Raw genomic sequence first — 18,873 nt, forward strand, 5'->3', positions numbered from 1 at the left:
CTTACTCAAGGTGTTCACCTCTTCTTACTTCGGTTTTCTTTAACCCCGGTGAAAGTCCCATCAGTATTCCCGCCTTGCTCATAGAGGCTTACTATTCCATTGCAGGGTGAAATAGCAACTATCCAACTTATGTTAGTGATGGAACTTAGCACCAGAGTTAAGTTTGGGTTTCCTTGTGTCCTGGGAAGGGAGGAGGTTTTTTAAAAACACGTTTCCACTTGCTACCTATTTTTTTTTCCGCGAACAAATCCATTAAAACGTGTTTCTAGTGAAGCACACCTCCAGCTCTCTAGCATTTGAGGAGTGAGACCTTTTTTTTTTTCATTCCACCGTCTGGGTTATAGCTCATTCAGAGAGCTGTCCCCATAGAACCACTGTCATTTTGTACATTAAGTGTGCATTCGTTTTTTTGTCAATTTCACTTTTTAAGAAATCCATATTAGACTTGACGATTTTAGAAATAGGTGATCGCCACAGGATGTAGGAATTTTTATGGTTTCCTTTAGTTTTGTACTTTTTAGTTATTTTATCCTTCAAGTATGTGGTTGAAATTGTTTAAAATCGTACTGTTACAGTTGAAAGCCAGGTTAATTCTGATTCTTGTCCATTTGGATGTGTGGAAGATTGGGCATATGTTTTTTTTTTTTTTTCCTGTAAACTGAGTATAACCTGACTTTATAAATTAAATGCTAGACAGAATGTAAAGCCCAGGGAAGGGAAGAATGACAAAGAGGGCAATTGTTTTTATTATGAGTACTTAGCATCAACAAGAAAAATAAGAGAGAAAAATTTCAGAGGAATTGATACAAAAAGCATCAACCCATTTGCTATTGATGACAAGTGTCCCTTGTCCCCATATCATAAATACCTGAATTAATGTTCTTTATAACTGCTTCTTTTCACTTTGTGAGATTAGGGATTATACTACAATTGAATAAGTACAAATACTTATGCCTAGACTAAAAATATTAAATTAATATGTAAAGTGGAAATTGCAATAAAGTGTTCTGGAAATTGTAATTTTGTATGATTTGTTTTCTTTGGCTTTGATACTTAAACTGTATTTAATTTTGTATGACTCTTCTATGTTCTGTGCATTTTCTTCCACACTTTGTTCATCTTTGGGCATTGGTTCTTAAGAAATACATGAAATGGCATCCAGACTGACACTGTCAAGTCAATTCAGTATCTTTATAAATATCATACTTTTAATTCTAAGACCTTAAATGCTAAAGTTACACCTTTACTTTGCCAATTTGTTCTTTGGTTAAAAAGTAAAATTCATTTTGAAAAGACTGCCAGGTGAAAAAAATTATGAAATATTTATTAGCATGAGTCACTTATTTGTGACTTTTTTGCCTTCTCCTGGGTGTCTATGATGTGTAAGAGTTAGTCCTGGGATGATACATAGGTTGGTTCTGCAAAGTCATGGGACCACAAAAATTCATTGCTGTGTAGTTACAAGTTTGGCAAAGGCTGTTTTACTATTCATGCTCCATTGCTCCAAAGCATATGAGAACACACTTTCAGGAGGTTCCATTTTCACACATTTTAAAGTGAGTTTGAGTTAACTGAATGACTAACAAGAATTTTAAAAGGAAAGTGAGCTTGACCAGTTCATATAAAAAATGCTTTTGAAAATGTACTTTAACAGTAGCTACTTTGAACACGTACTGACGTATTGATTCTCTTCTAATAGCCCATCTACTGGATTTCTTTTTCATGAAATTAAACAGATAAAACATAACACTTTTGATTACTGTGGATAAGTTGAACTAGAAGAATAGTAACTATTATCATTTAGCTGTCTTTGAACGTGTCATGTATTCTACAGAATGACTAATTTAGAAGAGACACTGAACATGAACAAGGGCAGAATGAAAGTTCACTTAAGTGGAAGGAGGACTGCATCTTATTCTTAAAGTCAGTTTGAGGTGTTTTGTGGGAATTCAGGAAACTTGCTTACAAGTAGTGTTTGATTTTGGGAGTGAAATAACTATAATCACTTGACAGTGCCTTAGTAACCAGCACACATTTTTTTTTCTCTTTTACATACAAGGGGCAAAGTAGGTTTACAGTTGTTTGTGTGGAAAACAATACAATAATTAATAAATAATAAAAGAATAAATTCTGTGTCTCAGGTACTCAAAACTTGTAAACCTACTTTTGCCACACCCTGTAGTTAACAGCATTGTGTACTCATTAGTTTGGTTTTGTGGTGGGGGCCCTAAGACAAATAGACATACTGCTCATTTTCCCCTCAGAGTTACTAGTATTGTGTCATGAGCAGTGGTGTTTCAGGTCCTGTCTTTGTCCACCAGAAGATGTACTTTCAACAATTTGAGATTCTTTTGTGTAAAAAGCACACCTTTTCATCCCTTCCCAGGACCTTACTGTCAAAAGTGTCTGTAACTGGTGAAATCTGCCTTTTGTGGGTGTAGAAGTCCTAGATGGCATCAGTTTTCCTTCCACTCTGAAAGGTTATAACAAATTTTCAGTGATCTATCTGTTTCAGGTTTGAGGGATTGGTGGGGATGTCAATATATGAACAGGCTGTATGGATACAAATTCTTCACCATTGCTGCTATTTTCTTGGATTGCCCACCTCACTGCAGAGAGGTAGCAGTAGCTAGAGCTTGGGAGTATGGTAGAAACTTGTTTAGTGGAAGACAGGTAACATTTGTGCATTACTAAATCCTCAGTTTCAGTTGTACAGTTGTAATGGGCACATTTGCTCGCAGAAGTAATGTTCAAGACATGGTAAAAATGTGACTTGACCTGCACTTAACTATTCCAAGTCATTTCTCCTGGATTTATATGTGGGAACCCAGTTAGCTATGTTATAGAAAACCATTTGCTACTATAAAGGGATCCACTGTGCCTGCCAGGTGTTGAGCCAGTTAAACTGTACAGCAGTCATTCTCAACCTTGGCCGCACTTCAGATCACTGGGGAATTATTAAAAATATGGATGCCTGAGTTCCAACCCCAGAGATTCTGATTTAATTGGACTTGGATGGGGCCTGGGCATCAGTATTATTAAAAGCTCCCCAGGTAATTTTAATGTGTGGCTGAAGCAGAATACTGGTTGTATTTGACTAAGTCTGTCCCCAGAGATTTGGATTAATTTGGGCTGGGGTGGTGCCTTGGAACCCGTATTTTATTTTATGAGCACCGTGGGTAATTTTGTTAAATAGCCAGTTTGGGAAACACTTGCAATATGGTCTACAGAAGACATCACCTGGGAACTTGTTGGAAATGATGGCTCTAAGGCCCCACCCCAGACCTGCTGAGTTAGAATCTGCATTTTAACAAGTTCCCCAGATGATTCTTATGCACATTAAAGTCTAAGGAGGAGTGGTTCTTGAACATACATCATAATCTCCTGTTGTGCTTGTTAAAACACAAATTGTTGGGCCCAATTCCCAGATTTTCTGATTCAGTGGGTCTGGGGTGGGGCAGTGAATTTGCATTTCTACCAAGTTCCCTGGTGATGCTGCTGCTGCTACAGTTCCCAGAACCACAAGTGAGCCCCTCTGGGTTGGAGAGTAGTGAGGACCTGAATACTACTTGAGCCACTATAAGGGTATGGCAGATTTCAATGCCAGTTTCCAGTGTAAAACTTCCTGCCTTCATGTCACTGCCCTTTACCATCTTCTTTCCAGTTTAGCACCAGGAAGATTGAATGCTGCCTTGATCATAACAAGAGCATGAGGTTCTTGGGATGGTTTGAGGAGGGGGGAGAGCGACTCTTGAAAACCTGTAGTGTGATTTTATATTTTTTTCCAGAGATTTTGTTAAATGCCAGGGGCACATTTTAGGAGTTAAAATCAGCACAGATATGATATTTTACAGTGAGCTGTATTGATTTTAATAAATAAAGCCCCCCTTCTGTTTCCATAAGAAAAGCTTTGGTAATTAGCTTACTAAATAGGCTGTTGTGGTAAGATTTTAAAAGCTTTACTTACATTTATGTGTGCTGGATTGCATTTTAAGAATTTCCCCTATTAACAAAGAAATATAAAAGGACCCTTCTAAGGCACTGGGATTGTTTAGTTTTATATCTTTAAAGCTGTGTTGCAGATCTGGCTGGCGTAGCTCAGTGGATTGAGTGGGGGCTGGGAACCAAAGTGTCGCAGGTTCGATTCCCAGCCAGGGTACATGCCTGGGTTGCAGGCCATAACCCCCAGCAACCGCACATTGATGTTTCTCTCTCTCTCTCTATCTCCCTCCCTCCCCTCTCTAAAGATAAATAAAATCTTTAAAAAATTTTTTAAAAAGCTGTGTTGCATGTCATGTCCCATGAATTTTAATTTTAATCTTCTTACCACCTTTCAAGTTAATGCAATTCTGCATTTTGTATAGACCATAGCAAATAAGAGACTTTACTATTAAACATCAATAAGTGTGGTTTTCCATTACAATGAATTATTATCATTACTTTTTATTTTTTTACAAATCTGCTCATGCAGATTTTAAGACACTCTGATCAGGTGTTTGAACTGTTAACTCTTGCTTGTCTTGGCACAATAGTCAAATTACTGTTTTTTAGCCTGCTTTGGAGGGATTACTTTGTGTTAGGGAGGTGAAGCAGGCACTCTATTTCACTACAACAGTAACTATCCTGTTGCACATTAGTAAAAAAAAAAAATGCCTTGATAATGCAGTTCAGGTCAACATGATATAAAATCAACATTTTAAACACAGGCTATTACATTTCTATTATATCTTTTTTGATGAAAACTGACCAGAATTGCTGGAAGGTGTATCTGTCTATTGCAGATGATGGTACTAGGCTATTGCAGATTTCCTTATTCATGCTAGCATAATGGTCACAATGTCTAGATTTTCTTAAAAAATTGTCTGAAAAATTGAATGTTTGCTATAATATGGGTTCTTTTCAATACTGTTAATTTCCATTGGGAAGCAATCTGGTGTCCTGTCTTACTGATAAGGAAGAAAGCAGGCACGCTCCCTCACCCTGCCCAGTTATCATTAATTCTGTAAAGACCATCAGTCACTTGAATGAAAGCATGTAGATTAAATTTGTAATTTTGCAATAAATTACAAAATTATTTTTATATACATGCATAAAGGTATATGTAGGGCAAGGTATATTTAGTTAAATGGAAAGACTTGATGCTTATTTAACCTCCTCCCCCATATGGATGAAGGGAGTAATAATCTCTCTCATAATCTTCCTTGTTTATGAATTGTGTTTTTGCTGTGTTCAAGCCCCAGCTAGTGCATGGCAACTAAGAAGGAATCTCTGCTGGGATCCAATGGAAAGAAAGACTACTACTAAGAAAGTAAAAAATGCTCTGTTAGCCCATGCATTAATTGTTTCTCATAAACACACTCAAACATTCACATTATCGTCTTTAAAAAGCTGTACAATTTTTGAAATTATATTTGTGTAAAACACTATCACTTATTACTGTAATGAATTATAATTTTGAAGTCAGTTGTGCTTCCCATTTATAGATCATTATAATTTTTGAGAAACTATATGTGTGAAACACTAAAACTTGTGCAGTGAGATTACTCAGAGTTCACTATTTCAATAGGCATTATTCTATTCTCTGGGTGTCAACACATGCTTGCCTGTTTTAATGTAGCACAATGACCAGAGCTTTTATATTTAAATTTTCTTAAATGGCCATTTTTTTGAGCGTGTATAATAATGTCTCTTTTTGATACTGTTCTGAATCAATTAAGCTAAGTAAGAACCAACAGTAAAAGCCAGGGTCAGCCAAGAATGGACACTCAATGTGTAAGCTGTCTTTCTACACAGTAATTGGGCAGTTGCTCACAGGACACTGGAAACAGTGTGGGAAGCCAGTGGTTGTGTAGGTGGGAAGAGTAAGTTTCCCAACAGTAAACTTATTTAGAGTTGAGCTTCTAGAGTTACAGGGTTGCTAAGAGCAAAATGGAGCCACAAGCATATGTAGTAAAAAGAAAAGACTCCAAAGGAGTAAGTATGGTGTAATAGTATATTTGGTTTGGTGGAGCATAATTTTTGTTAGGTCCAACTCTAAGCGGCATCTTTTCTATAAAGTGTGGGTGTATTTTGTACAGTTCTTAATGTACCATACTTTCAGAGTTGCTTAACATTAAAAAAAAATGTTAGTGTTGAATAGCTAAGTAGAAATTATATGTTACCGGGAAAAAACCTGTCGTACCCGCCCCCCCGCATATACATTATGCTGAGTTTCATGGTTGGAAACCAGAGAAATAGAAGAGTTAGTTCTACCCTCACCAAGCTTACAGTGTTGCTCAAGATATAATAGAAATAGCAAAGGCACTTAAAATGCTTAGAACACAACATATACATAATTGTAGATGAGATTGATACATGAAAAATATTGTACATAAGCATGGTAATGACATGGAATAAAGGAGTGGTCAGGAAGAAGATTTTTGAGAGAGGATAACTTTTGAGCCAAGTTTTTAAATGGCAAAGACCATTTAAAATTATTGGTGAAGAGTCTATATACCAGTAGATCTTGAAGTCTTACTTGATTGTTCTCAAACCAGTTGCTGTCACCACCACACCCCTTTGCCACAGTAATTGGGGATTCCCAGCAGCTGTCTTTAGTCAGTAACTTGCACTCTCAGCATTCTTCATACCACTCCCCTTGCTCCAGTCTCAAAGCTCATAAACTCCAAGGAAATTAAAATAGCCTGTTGTCTTTGGAACCCTTTGGGAAAGCTGGATAAGAGATACTGGATCTGATTATATTTTTTATATTAGTAAGAGAACAGTATTTTCAGAAGAGTCCTCTAGAATGTAAGATGGGTTGGAAGAAGGGTCTCAAGGTAGGGGAGATCAGCTGGGCTTAAATATATAAAGGCAGTAGGAAAACTGGCATTGAAAAAAAATGGGAAATCACCCAAAGGGCAGAGTTTGTGAATATAGGAATGTTATAAAATCAAGAAGTAGAAGAAATTATGTGAATATAGGAATGTTACAAAATCAAGAAGTGGAAGAAGTTATCAGCATATGTAGGAACTGTCACTCCAGAGCCAGGTTTTGTGTAGGAGTGGAAAGATTGCAGCTCACCTGTTTTTTGACTTCCATCATTGCTGCTGTTTTTTTGGCTCTATGCCTAGCAATTCTTGTGCTCAGAAAAAGTTTGTTCAACAGCTCTGTTGGAATGGCAATGAAATTTGATCACAAGTGTAAGAACCCCCTATTCTCAACTGTATCTAATTTGGGAGAAAGGAGAAAACATGTTGGTTTATAGAATTTGGATCAAGTATAAAAATTGCTGAGATAGCTTTTGGATGAGGACCTGAAGTTAGGTGATTGCATGTGAGTAAAGAGACTTTGCAGGAAGAAAGTCTACCAAATTCCTACTGCTGGGGGAAGTGATAGAGGCTTTGGACAAAATTCAGAGTTTATAAGCTTGAGGAATCAGGAGGATAATGGTGACACTAAAAAATATGGAGGACAGATGGGGAGGTAGATAGGAAGAAATAAATAGTTGGTCAAGTAAAATCAGATTTATTGATATGTGTATTTCAAGTGTTGGCAGTTAACAAATGTCATTTCTTTTCTAATTAGCAGAACCACAGAGAAGCAACAATTTAGTTTGTCTCTTGGTATATCTTCAGGCTTCTCTCTACCTCCCCAGTTGTGACTTTGAACTGCTCATATGAGTAGAGCTCAGTGATACTTTTTAGCTTTATATTGCTAATAAATACACCTGCCAGAGTGTTGGGTCTCCCTAATGTAGATTTATACATTTTTCTCAGTCTCTGGGATCATTAATTTTTAAAGCAGTCAGGAATTCTTACATTTTCTTTTTTTTAAGATTTTATTTATTTTTAGAGAGGGAAGGGAGGGAGATAGAGAGAGGGAAACATCAATGTGGGGTTGCTGGGGGTCATGGCCCGCAACCCAGGCATGTACCCTGACTGGGAATCGAACCTGCGACACTTTAGTTTGCAGCCCGTGCTCAATCCACTGAGCTATGCCAGCCAGGGCTGAATTCTTATATTTTCTTATGTGTGAATATCATGGCACAGCCTTCAGCAAACTGGAGCCTCATGGAGGACCATATCAGGAACTTGTAGTTTCAGATGTTGGATTAAAGAAATTTAATAAGGATTAGGAGTACTGTCTGGTAGGGATTCTAGGTCCCATGTCATCAAGCTTAGAAAGTAAGGAATCAAGCTGAATCTGTTTTGCAGCTTTGCTCGACAGTAAAGGGTGGATGTTATCAATGGGCAGGGTCAGCCATATTGCTTTATGATCTTTGTGATCTTCACTGGATGGGCAAATGTGAAAAATTCTGTTGAGTCCAGGCTCACTAATATTAGTTTTTAAAATAAGGTCTGTGATAGTCTTGGTGATTCTTGCCTTTCCCCATCCCTATCTCTTTCATTTTACAGATAATCCACTTTGTAACCCAAAGCCACATGCAGTATTGGGAGATTTACAGTTGACTGTAGTATGCAATGTCCTACCAGAAGATACTGACCAGATCTCTAGTAATGGAAAATAGCGAGATTGATTTGACAGCCTATACAGCTCACCTCGCCATTCCATATAATTTCTGTAAGCATATGACACTCAATTCTAGTAACATCTTTTTTTAAAAAAAAGATTTTATGTATTTATTTTTAGAGTGAGGGGAAGGAAGGGAGAAAGTGAGGGAGAGAAACATCAATGTGCAAGAGACACATTGATCAGTTGCCTCTTGCATGCCCCCAACTGGAGACTTGGCCTGCAACCCAGGCATCTGCTCTCTAACCATGGGTTGAACTGGTACCATTTTGGTTCACAGGCCGGTGCTCAATCCACTGAGCCACACCAACCAGGTCTCTAATAACATATCTTACATTGAGATCTCGGATTGCTGCAAGGTCGTAGCACCAGATTCTGAGCTTTGCTTCAGGTATTAGTGGATCTTTCATTTGTTCTCATAGAGTGGAATCTATGAAAAACTGGTCTTGGTGCTGTCAACCTAGAGTTCCCACTGTGTCTGCCTCAAAGAAATCCTCATGTATAAGTCACATCAGTGTGCTTCTCTGTGCTAGTAATATTCCTTATGTGGTCAAACAACCACACAGTTGGGTATAGGTGATTTGGGGTGTGGATAAATTATGTAGCTGGTAAAACTTGGACCTTAGTGTGTGTGGTGTGTGGTGTGTGTGTGTGTGTGTGAGTGAGATTGTTGTTAGACAAATACCCTTTGTATCCTGATTTTGAACAGTGGCGAGATAAGTGTTTAGATGATGGGTTTTTTTTTATGCCCTTTTTAAAATATGGTAAGTGGGCCCTGGCTGGCGTAGCTCAGTGGATTGAGTGTGGGCTGCGAACCAAAGGGTTGCCAGTTCAATTCCCAGTCAGGGCACATGCCTGGGTTGCAGGCCAGGACCTTAGTGGAGGGCCATGTGACAGGCAACCACACATAATGTTTCTCTTCCTCTCTTTCTCCTTCCCTTCCCATTTTCTAAAAAATAAAAATAAATAAATAAAACTATATTTAAAAATAAAAATTTAAAAAATAAAATATGGTAAGTGGAAGATGATGTTGGTGATGTATTTATTACAGAAGAATCTTGTGACGTCTTCTGGCCTTTTTTCCATGTTAAAGTATTGCTCTCATTGTATTTTACAAAGTTCCCCATAATTAGGCCAACTAACCAATCAAATAGAAGCTTACTCTGCTTCTTTCCCTTTACAAACAAAAAACTTGCCCCTAGGTTGGCCAGGTACTTCATTTTGGGAATAGCTCTTTCTTTGATGTTAGGAGTAGGTACCCTGCAGTCATTGGTAATTTTTTTTTAATCAGCTCATGGATCCATGCACCCTACACTCTTACCAATTCAAAAAAACCCTTACATAACAAATGGGAATGGTACTGCTTCTATTTCTCTGACACTAATAAGGTGATACTTGGTTTGTGGTGTACTTTACTCCACAAACTCCTCTAACCATTGTGTTGTTTGGCAAGTTGATTTCCAAAAGTCTACTCTTCCACACTGAAAGTAATGGCTCTGTGGAGAAAGAGTTTCACACAGGCTGGAGGCAGGAACAGAGAGCACGTGGGAATCAGGGAGGGAGAAAAATGAGATTGTAACTAAGTGAGGCAAAGCCTGGATGCAGGGCAGAAAAAGGAGACTTGAGTGCATGATCTGCAGTAGTAATGCTCTAAGAAACAAATTTTACATTATACAGACCTAGATAATTCCTCCTTTAGAACCAATGGCCATGACATTCTTGTTGAAAACATATTCCTATCAGAAACAGATGCGCAGCATGAAGTTTAATAAGAGGACTTGCATATGGGTCCCTTGACTGCTTCCAAGAGACCACATTGAAAATTACTCCTTCACAGAAAGGGATCTCTAGGTAAGCTTGGGAGCTGTGGAACAAGTACCTTAAGCATACCCCAAATGGATAAATGTAGCCACTCTTTGATCATTATCCTTTAAAATTTTTTTTCTTGACTTGGCTATGAGCATAGTTATAAATCCTCAGGTATACAGATGTATCTTATTTTTAGGCCTGTGTATTTAGGTATTAATAGCTATTTAGATGTATGGACTTCCTTTTATATAGCTTTCTCGTAGTTATTTTTCCATAACAAAGAGTATGGAATATTAAAGGATAGATCCAGCTATAATTTCTGATTGCAGAATGCAATCACAAGACTGCATCCTGTTGAACATATGCATCTTGCTGTACGTTGTCATCCATGTTTCTTAACAGGACCTACAATGGTCAGTCTTATTTGCAAGTTACATTGTCACAGATAACTGGAGTATCAGCTCTTTTTAGTTAATCAATTTCTCTATAATCAGTAGATCAGTGATTTTCAACTGGTATGCCACAAGAATTTTTAAAACATAAAATACCTGACTGTTTAGTCAGAGGCACTTACCTCTTTTCCCTTAGATTGCCAAATTAAAAAATGAGAACAGCCAACACAACATAGCTGGCTGGTGTAAATGAATCAAAATTACAGCTTTCGTACAATACAGTACTGTTAAGTATAAGCACCATGTTCAGCTTGTTTTTTAAAGGTGCCTAATACTGGTGCTACCTAAACCAATTATTGTTTCATAGTAATTTTGGGAATCTTTTAAAAATTATTCTTACAAGCATAATTATTATTATTTATTTTTTAGAGAATGAAGTTTTTATTCACTCTCCAAGAAAGGAGAGGGGGCATGGTGTGGAGAGATAGACCAGCATTGAGGGGTGAGGGTTTTGAATTTTTATTGCATTTTTTTGCAGCTTTTTAAATTTTAATCATTGTTCAAGTACAGTTTTCTGCCCTTTACTCCCATTCCAGCCCACCCACCCATCATCATTATTATTATTGCTACTGTTGTTGTAATTATTATTATTACTATTTGTGTATGTGTGTATGCCTGTGTGTCAAATCATCTTCTGGAAAATGATTCACAAACATGTATTAGAGATGCACAAAGCTCATTTACAGTAGAACCTTGAGGTTTATTCATTTACTTATTTAGACACTGAGGTATTTACTTTTCTAAACTTATTGAAAATTATGCATAAACTAGATTAAATGCATTGGCATCAGAAGTATCCATTAAAAATGTTTCAAACTTTGTAGCCTCTTAGTATGTAGCCTGGCAATTATCATTTACTTTATTAGTATACTTAATACCAACTACCTGCTTTGAAAAGAACTTATTTACTAGCTTAGCTTTTAGGTTGTCATTTTCATCCCTTGTTATTTAGAGCTTTCTAATGAATTTTCTAGTAATAATATCAGGAAATGTCTTTGATAGGTAGAATCTTTACCCTTGTTCACCCACTTCTAAAAGTGGAAGGACCTAGGCATTAAGGGAGAACATTGGCTTTGACAGTAGAACCTGATATTTCTGAGGAAATGTGTTTTCTAGGGAGATGGAAAATTGGAAGGCACCTTGTCTATTAGGATATTTTAAGTAAGGCCTTTAATTTCACATATCAATATAAAAACCACTTTAGTTAAGTACTTCTTGAAATTGTTTCCTCAAGTGCACACACTTCTAATGAAATACTCACATCTAAAAGTAGTAGTGACATTTGTGAAATTTTACATACAATCAAGTCATGGGTCTTGAAAGTTGTATGTTTGCCCCATTGTCTACACAACCAGCATGAGGTTCTTTATCATTAGCAGAGGTACAGACATATTACTACATTGTAATGTATTAATTTGGATTTTGGAGCAGCTTCTATCTTCTTCCATTTTGAGATGACTTTGCAGTTCTAAAGAGGAAATTAGAATTTCCACAATGGTAATCCCTTTGTTTATAGACATTTAAAAGTGAATATTTGTTTAAGCTTAAAGATTTATTTGTCAGCATTATCTTAAGACAGTGTGTTTTACATCAAAACCCATCTCATTCTAAGCTACTACTGCTCTTCATAGTATGGTAAATTCTAATATTTCCATTCAACAAGTAATATAGCTGTTGTGGGCCAAACATTGTACTAGTCTCCTTTTAGGGTGTGGGTGAAAGGTCTGTAAGATAGGCATAAGACATGCTGCCTACCCTTAGAAACCTTGCAGTCATATTAAGGAGATAAATTCATGAAACAAATGATGATGTCACACATGATTTAAAGGCCAAAGAGTGATGGAGACAATGAGGTCTGTAAGCATTTAGATCAAGACTAATGTGGGCTGGAGTTACAGAAGAGGGCTTCATGGACAGAATAGGATTTGGCCTGGTAGACCTTTCATAGATGAATAAAGCATTCTAAACATGGAAACAACTTAAAGACACAGAGGTTAATAGGAGCATTATATAGTAGTGGGTACCAATCAATGGTACATTGACTGCTGGGGTGGAGGGGAGAATCCTAACAAGAAGGGGAACCTGTCAGGAGACTGTTGCTAGAATTCAGACATTGGGAAATGAAGGTCTGCCAGTTGATAATTTTAAACTATTAATGGCCTGTGAGTTGCTGAATTGTATCTTTCTTGGTAAAGTTTCCCTTTTGACAGTTAATTATACCTCAGGAGCTCCTTTTATGTCATGAATGTCATAAAACCTGGACAAGAGACTGGTAAATAACACAAGCAACAGTCTGCTGTATAGACCAAGTGCTTTTATTCCTCAGTAGACATTCAGCATAAGTCAGATTAACATTGGTTATCATCCTTTACCTGAATGTCTTCAAAACTCATTGTTTTTGTTCTAAACTTCAGTGTATCAAACATGAATTTGGGGAAATTGAGAAACTACAAAGATTATGTAATTCAAAAGTGAAACTACCCTGCCCTGGCTGGTGTGGGTCAGTGGATCGAGTGCTGGTCCGTGAACCAAAGGGTCCTGAATCCATTCCCAGACAGGGCAATGCCTGGGTTACGAGCCAGGTCCACAGTAGAGGGTGCTCAAAAGGCAACCACATATTGATGTTTCTCTCCCTTTTTTTCTCCCTCCCTTCCTCTCTCTCTAAAAATAAATAAATAAAATCTCTAAAAATTTTTTTTAAAAATGAAACTACCATAATTGCTATAGAATAAATAAATGGCTCTAAACCACTTCTTTCCTTCCAAATTATTGAAAAAATTTTACTTGGATGTTGCAAATGTAACCCACATAAGGTGGGTACTAGGAATTACAATACCGTAGGGGGATAGATTATTAACTGTTGAATGATGTCATTTATTAAATTAGCTTAAAATAGTTTAGTCTAGTAGGTGTGTTCTTTTTTCCACCATTTTAAATATATTTTATTGATTATGCTATTACAGTTGTCCCAGTTTTTCACCATTGGCCCTCTTCTACTCAGTGCTTCCCATTCCTTCTGGCAATCCCCCCTTTAGTTCATGTCCATGTGTCATGCATATGAGTTCTTTGGCTATTCCATTTCCTCTACTATTCTTAACATCCTCCTGGCTCTTCTGTACCTACCAATTTGTGCTTCTTATTCCCTGCACCTTTTCCCCTGATTCTCTCCCTTGCCCCTCCCAGTTGATAACCCTCTAAATGATTTCCATATCTATGATTCTATTTCTGTTTTGCTTGTTTGCTCAGTTTGTTTTTTAGATTTAGTTGGTAGTTGTGAATTTATTGCCATTTTAACGTTCATAGCATTGATCTTTTTCTTAAATAAGTTCCTTTAACATTTCATATAATAATAGCTTGGTGATGATGAACTCCTTTAGCTTAACTTGTCTGGGAAGCACTTTATCTGCCCTTCAATTCTAAATGATAGCTTCTTTGGGTAGAGTAATCTTGGTTGTAGGTCCTTGCTTTTCATCACTTTGAATACTTCTTGCCAGTCCCTTCCTGCCTGCAAACTTTCTTTTGAGAAATCAGCTGACAGTCTTATGGGAACTCCTTTGTAGCTAACCATCTGCTTTTCTCTTGCTGCTTTTAAGATTGTCTCTTTAACCTTTGGCATTTTAACTATGATGTGTCTTGCTGTGGTCCTCTTTGCATCGATCTTGTTTGGTACTCTCTGGACTTGTATGTCTATTTCCTTCACCAAATTAGGGAAGTTTTCTTTCATTATTTTTTCAAATAAGTTTTCATTTTCTTGCTCTTTCTCTTCTTCATCTGGCACCCTTATGATTTGAATGTTGGTACGTTTGGAGATGTCCCAGAGGCTCCTTAGCCTATCCTTGGTTTTTTTTTTATTTTATTTTTTTATTTTATTCTTTTTTCTTCTTGCTGTTCTGATTGAATGTTTTTTTCTTCCTTAAGTTCCAAATCATTGATTTGATTATCAGCTTCATCCACTCCGTTGTTGCTTGCCTATAAATTTTTCTCTATGTCACTTAGTGTAACCTTCATTTCTCCCTCGGTCTTTTTTATGCTGTTGAAGTATGCATTGAGTTCCTTCAGTGTCCTAATAACCAGTGTTTTGAGCTCTGCATCTGATAGATTGCTTATCTCCATTTTGTTTAGTTATTTTTCTGGAGATTTATTCTGTTCTTTCATTTGGGCCATATTTCTTTGTGTCCTCATTTGGGCAGCCTCCCTGTGTTTGTTTCTAGGTATTAGGTAGAGCTGCTTCGACTCCCTGTCTTAGTAACATGGCCTATTGTAGAAAAACACACTGGTTAGTTGGATGGGGTGGAGCCTTAGGTAATTGCCAGGGTGGAGCAATCTTTGTGAACCCAGTTGCTGGAGTCTCAGATATAGTGTTGCAGCTCTGTGGCTCTATATGGGGGAGGTCTCAGGAGAGGGACAATGCTGCTGCCTGGCCTCTGAAGCTTTGTCTGGGAGGAAGATGTGCTCTGGCACTTGCTCTGATGCCATATACTTCAATTTCTCCCTGTATACACTGGTGCCCTTCCAGCTGCTTCCCTGGTTCTGAAGCCTAGAGGGAGTGAGTCTGTGTAAGTCCTAAGACTGTTGTGGGCCCTATAAGACAAGATGCCTGATAATCCCACAGTTTCTTCTGATGCCCCAAACCCTACTAGTTTTTACAGACAGAAGTTATGGGGACTTATCTTCCTGACACTGGAACCCTGGGCTTGGTGATCTGGGTTGAGCTGGGAGTTCTTGCTCCTGAGGCATTCTTCCCCATTTTTATTCACTACACATGGGTGTGGAACCATCCATTTTAGGTCTCTGCCCCTCCTAGCCACCTGGATGAATGTGACTTCTTCAATTCCTTGTTTGTTGGACTTCCACACACCTTGATTTTCTAATGGTTCTGGGTGGTAGTTGTTGTGTAATTTAGTTGTAATTTTTGCTGTGGTTGTGTGAGGAGACGAGCTGTGTTTACCTATGCCTCCATCTTGACTGGAAGTTCCCCAGTTTCTGGGTATGTTTGTAACATGCCCTATTCAAGAATGCTACAACTCTAAGATGTAAACTGTAGAAGCAAAATAAAGATTTTATAACATTATTGAGAATCAAAATTCTAAAATAATTTCCTGAATTACAATAGAACTACATATTTTTATTTTATGTTGAGCATCAATTACCCTTTAAAGAAAAAAAAGCAAAATTCTCAGTCTTTTGTTGATGATTTGTCTTTAATTATATTAAGGCATACGTTTAGAACCCAAACTTGTAATCACTGTAAATTTATTTTCTGAGATATAAAAACATTCTTTAGGTCAAAGAAATGAAGAAAGAATAATAAACTAGAAGAGTAAGCCTGTGAACTAATGCTGAGTAATGTGTTCTTTGCTTATTTGGAGGCTGAATTTTCATTTTTTAAAATTAAATGTGTTGGGGCGATATTGGTTAACAAGATATATAAGTTTCAAGTATACATTTCTATGATACATGATCTGTATATTGCACTTTGTGCTGACCATCCAAAGTCAAATCATCTTTCATCACCATTCATTTGACCCACTTTACCCTTTACTGTCCTTCACCCCTGTCCCTCTGGTAACCACCATACTGTTGTCTGTGTCTGCATTTTTGTCTGTTTTTCTTTTTTGTTCATTTGTTGCTTTCTGTTTTATATTCCACATGTGAATGAAATCATGTGGTTAACTTTTTTGTCTGACTAATTTTGCTTAGCATGTTATTCTCAAGGTCCATTCATGTAGTTGCAAATGGCAGTATTTCATCTTTTCTTATGGCTGAGTAATAGCTATATATATATATATGGCTATGTATATAATTATATGTATATAGTTACATTATATGGCTATTATATATAATGGAATTACATATATATAATTCCATTATGTACATACATGACATCTTCTTTATCCAGTTCTCTATCGAAGGACACTTTGGTTGTTTCCATGCCTTGGCCACCGTAAATAACGCTGCCATGAACACAGGGGTACATACATCTTTGTGAATAAATACTTTTAATTTTGGGGGGTAGATAACCAAAGAAGGGGGTTCTGGGTTATATGGTAACTCTATTATTAATTTTTTTGGAACTTCCACACTGTTTTTCCCTAGTGACTGTACTAGTTTACATTCCCAGCATCAGTGAATTAGGGTTCCTTTGTGATCAGTGTAAATTTCTATTTTATTTTAGTAACTCTCTTCTTTCATTTTCCAGAGCATTTCAAAAAGGGAATTATTTCTCACCTATGAGGCTGATCTTTGACAGGTTCTAGCCACATAATCATGAAAGTTGTGCCAGTGTACTCAGGAAGTAAATAACAACACTAACATGATGCTCACTAATAATGTTCTCTCTGTAGTCAGATTTTGTTTATAAGTAAATGAGGACTCCCTCATATTATAGCTTTGAATTATGAATAATCTGCAACATGATGAAATGCCAGATGTTAAAGAAAATAGTGGTAATTAAATATTTTTAATCAAATTTTTCCAAGTAGTATAATGGATTTCGACCTATGAAGATGATTGTATACCCCTGTCTCATATTTCGGTAGGAGGCCAAATGGAATCCAATGGTTCTTAGACCATACAGCGGTCCCTGACCACTCTCAATATGCTTAAAATATTTATGAACAAATATGAATGTCATCGTCTCTTTGTAGAGATAATTTTGCTTATACATGGTTGAACCATTTAGAGGCTGATTTAATTTTCACAGACTTCAAACAATAGGCATTTTAAACAGGCAATGAACTCTATAGTGTGGAACACAATAAAGTAAAAAAAAAAAAAAGTCAGTGGTTTTTCCGGTTTAGCTGAGTCAAGAGAACAAGCAAATCCCATGTTAAAGTGGAAAAAAAAATGGGTGTGGGTCCAAAGGGTCTTGGTTCCCATCTCCATTGGGCTGCTCTTAGAAACTGTGCTGTGTTTATTTCAGTTCAGTCTAGAGAAATTTAGTTTTTACCGATGTTTAAGTCTTGAAGGTTTCTTTCACTTTCATGAAGTTGTAATTATTCACCATCCTATAATAGCTATTCATTAACCCTTTAGTAACTTAACTAATTTGCACCAGCCCAGCAGGGCTACTTTTGCTCTCCTGTTCTCAGAATTGTATTGTTTTGAATACTTTTGACTTCCAATCTTTCTCACCCCAAAATTGAAGTATGAATCTAGAAAGATGCTTCTCTTCCTCTTCATCAATATAATTTGTTTCTTGAGCTTTGTCATTTTTGAGAGCAGCAGTGTTGGGTATTTGAAGGATTGGTAGCAACGACATTACAGAACTTTTACCACTTAATTTTTAACAGTGTTTGCCTACTTGCATTATCCAGAAAATTATTTACTGATACCTCTACTTTTCTAGTTTGGGGAGGTGGTGGAGTGATGAAGGCAGAGAGGTTATAAATTTATGACTTCCAGGTTTCTTAAAACAATCGGTTGAAACGTCTAAAGGAATGAATAAACACTGTTTAACTGGCTTGATTTTGAATTCAGGGCAGTGCTAGATCTCAAAGGTTTCTAAAAGTTTTTCAAAGGAGATTTTAAAGCAGAAAATGAGTGGGATACTCCATTGTGCTCCTTCCAGTGCTTTACCTGGAACTGGGTATCTTTTCCTCTATTTGTGTAATGGACACTGTAAGATCCTTGTGGATTTGATATTATTTGGGAACCGACCTGGCTATATGTAACTATATGCAGGAAGGTAAAAAAAAAAAACATTTTTATGGTTCTCAAGGAGGTATGGTATAAGCTTTAATTGCCTGCTTATCTTTTACTCTATGATTCCATTCCTATAGGGGATTGTAGTGCTTGGAAAGGTATTTGGTACTATTTTTTAATTCTTTTTCTACTCTTTCGTTTTAAACTATAGGTTCCCATATATTTAAATAAATGCTTTTTCCTTTCCTGATATTTCTACAGTCAGGAGTTTTTAATTAGTTAAGAATAGATTTTAGGGGTTCAGCAAGCACACTGAATATTTTACATTTGGTGAGCAAAAGGAATGCCTTTATTTGTTTTTATGGAAATTCTTAATGTGTCTATTCTCACATTAATATACTTTAGATGAAGAAAAACAGATTTCAAGAAGCCTTACCCAGGGGATTATAAATTTTCC

The 18,873-nt window shown here is 36.9% G+C and overlaps 1 protein-coding gene across 1 annotated transcript in view; it reads left to right on the forward strand.

Moving 5' to 3' along the window:
• The window catches only part of AMMECR1 (AMMECR nuclear protein 1), a 136,371-nt gene that overhangs the window by 1,146 nt on the left and 116,352 nt on the right, over nt 1-18,873 (forward strand). The window lies entirely within an intron of this gene.

Source organism: Phyllostomus discolor, chromosome X, assembly GCF_004126475.2.
Source record: "Phyllostomus discolor isolate MPI-MPIP mPhyDis1 chromosome X, mPhyDis1.pri.v3, whole genome shotgun sequence".
NCBI lineage: Eukaryota > Metazoa > Chordata > Mammalia > Chiroptera > Phyllostomidae > Phyllostomus > Phyllostomus discolor.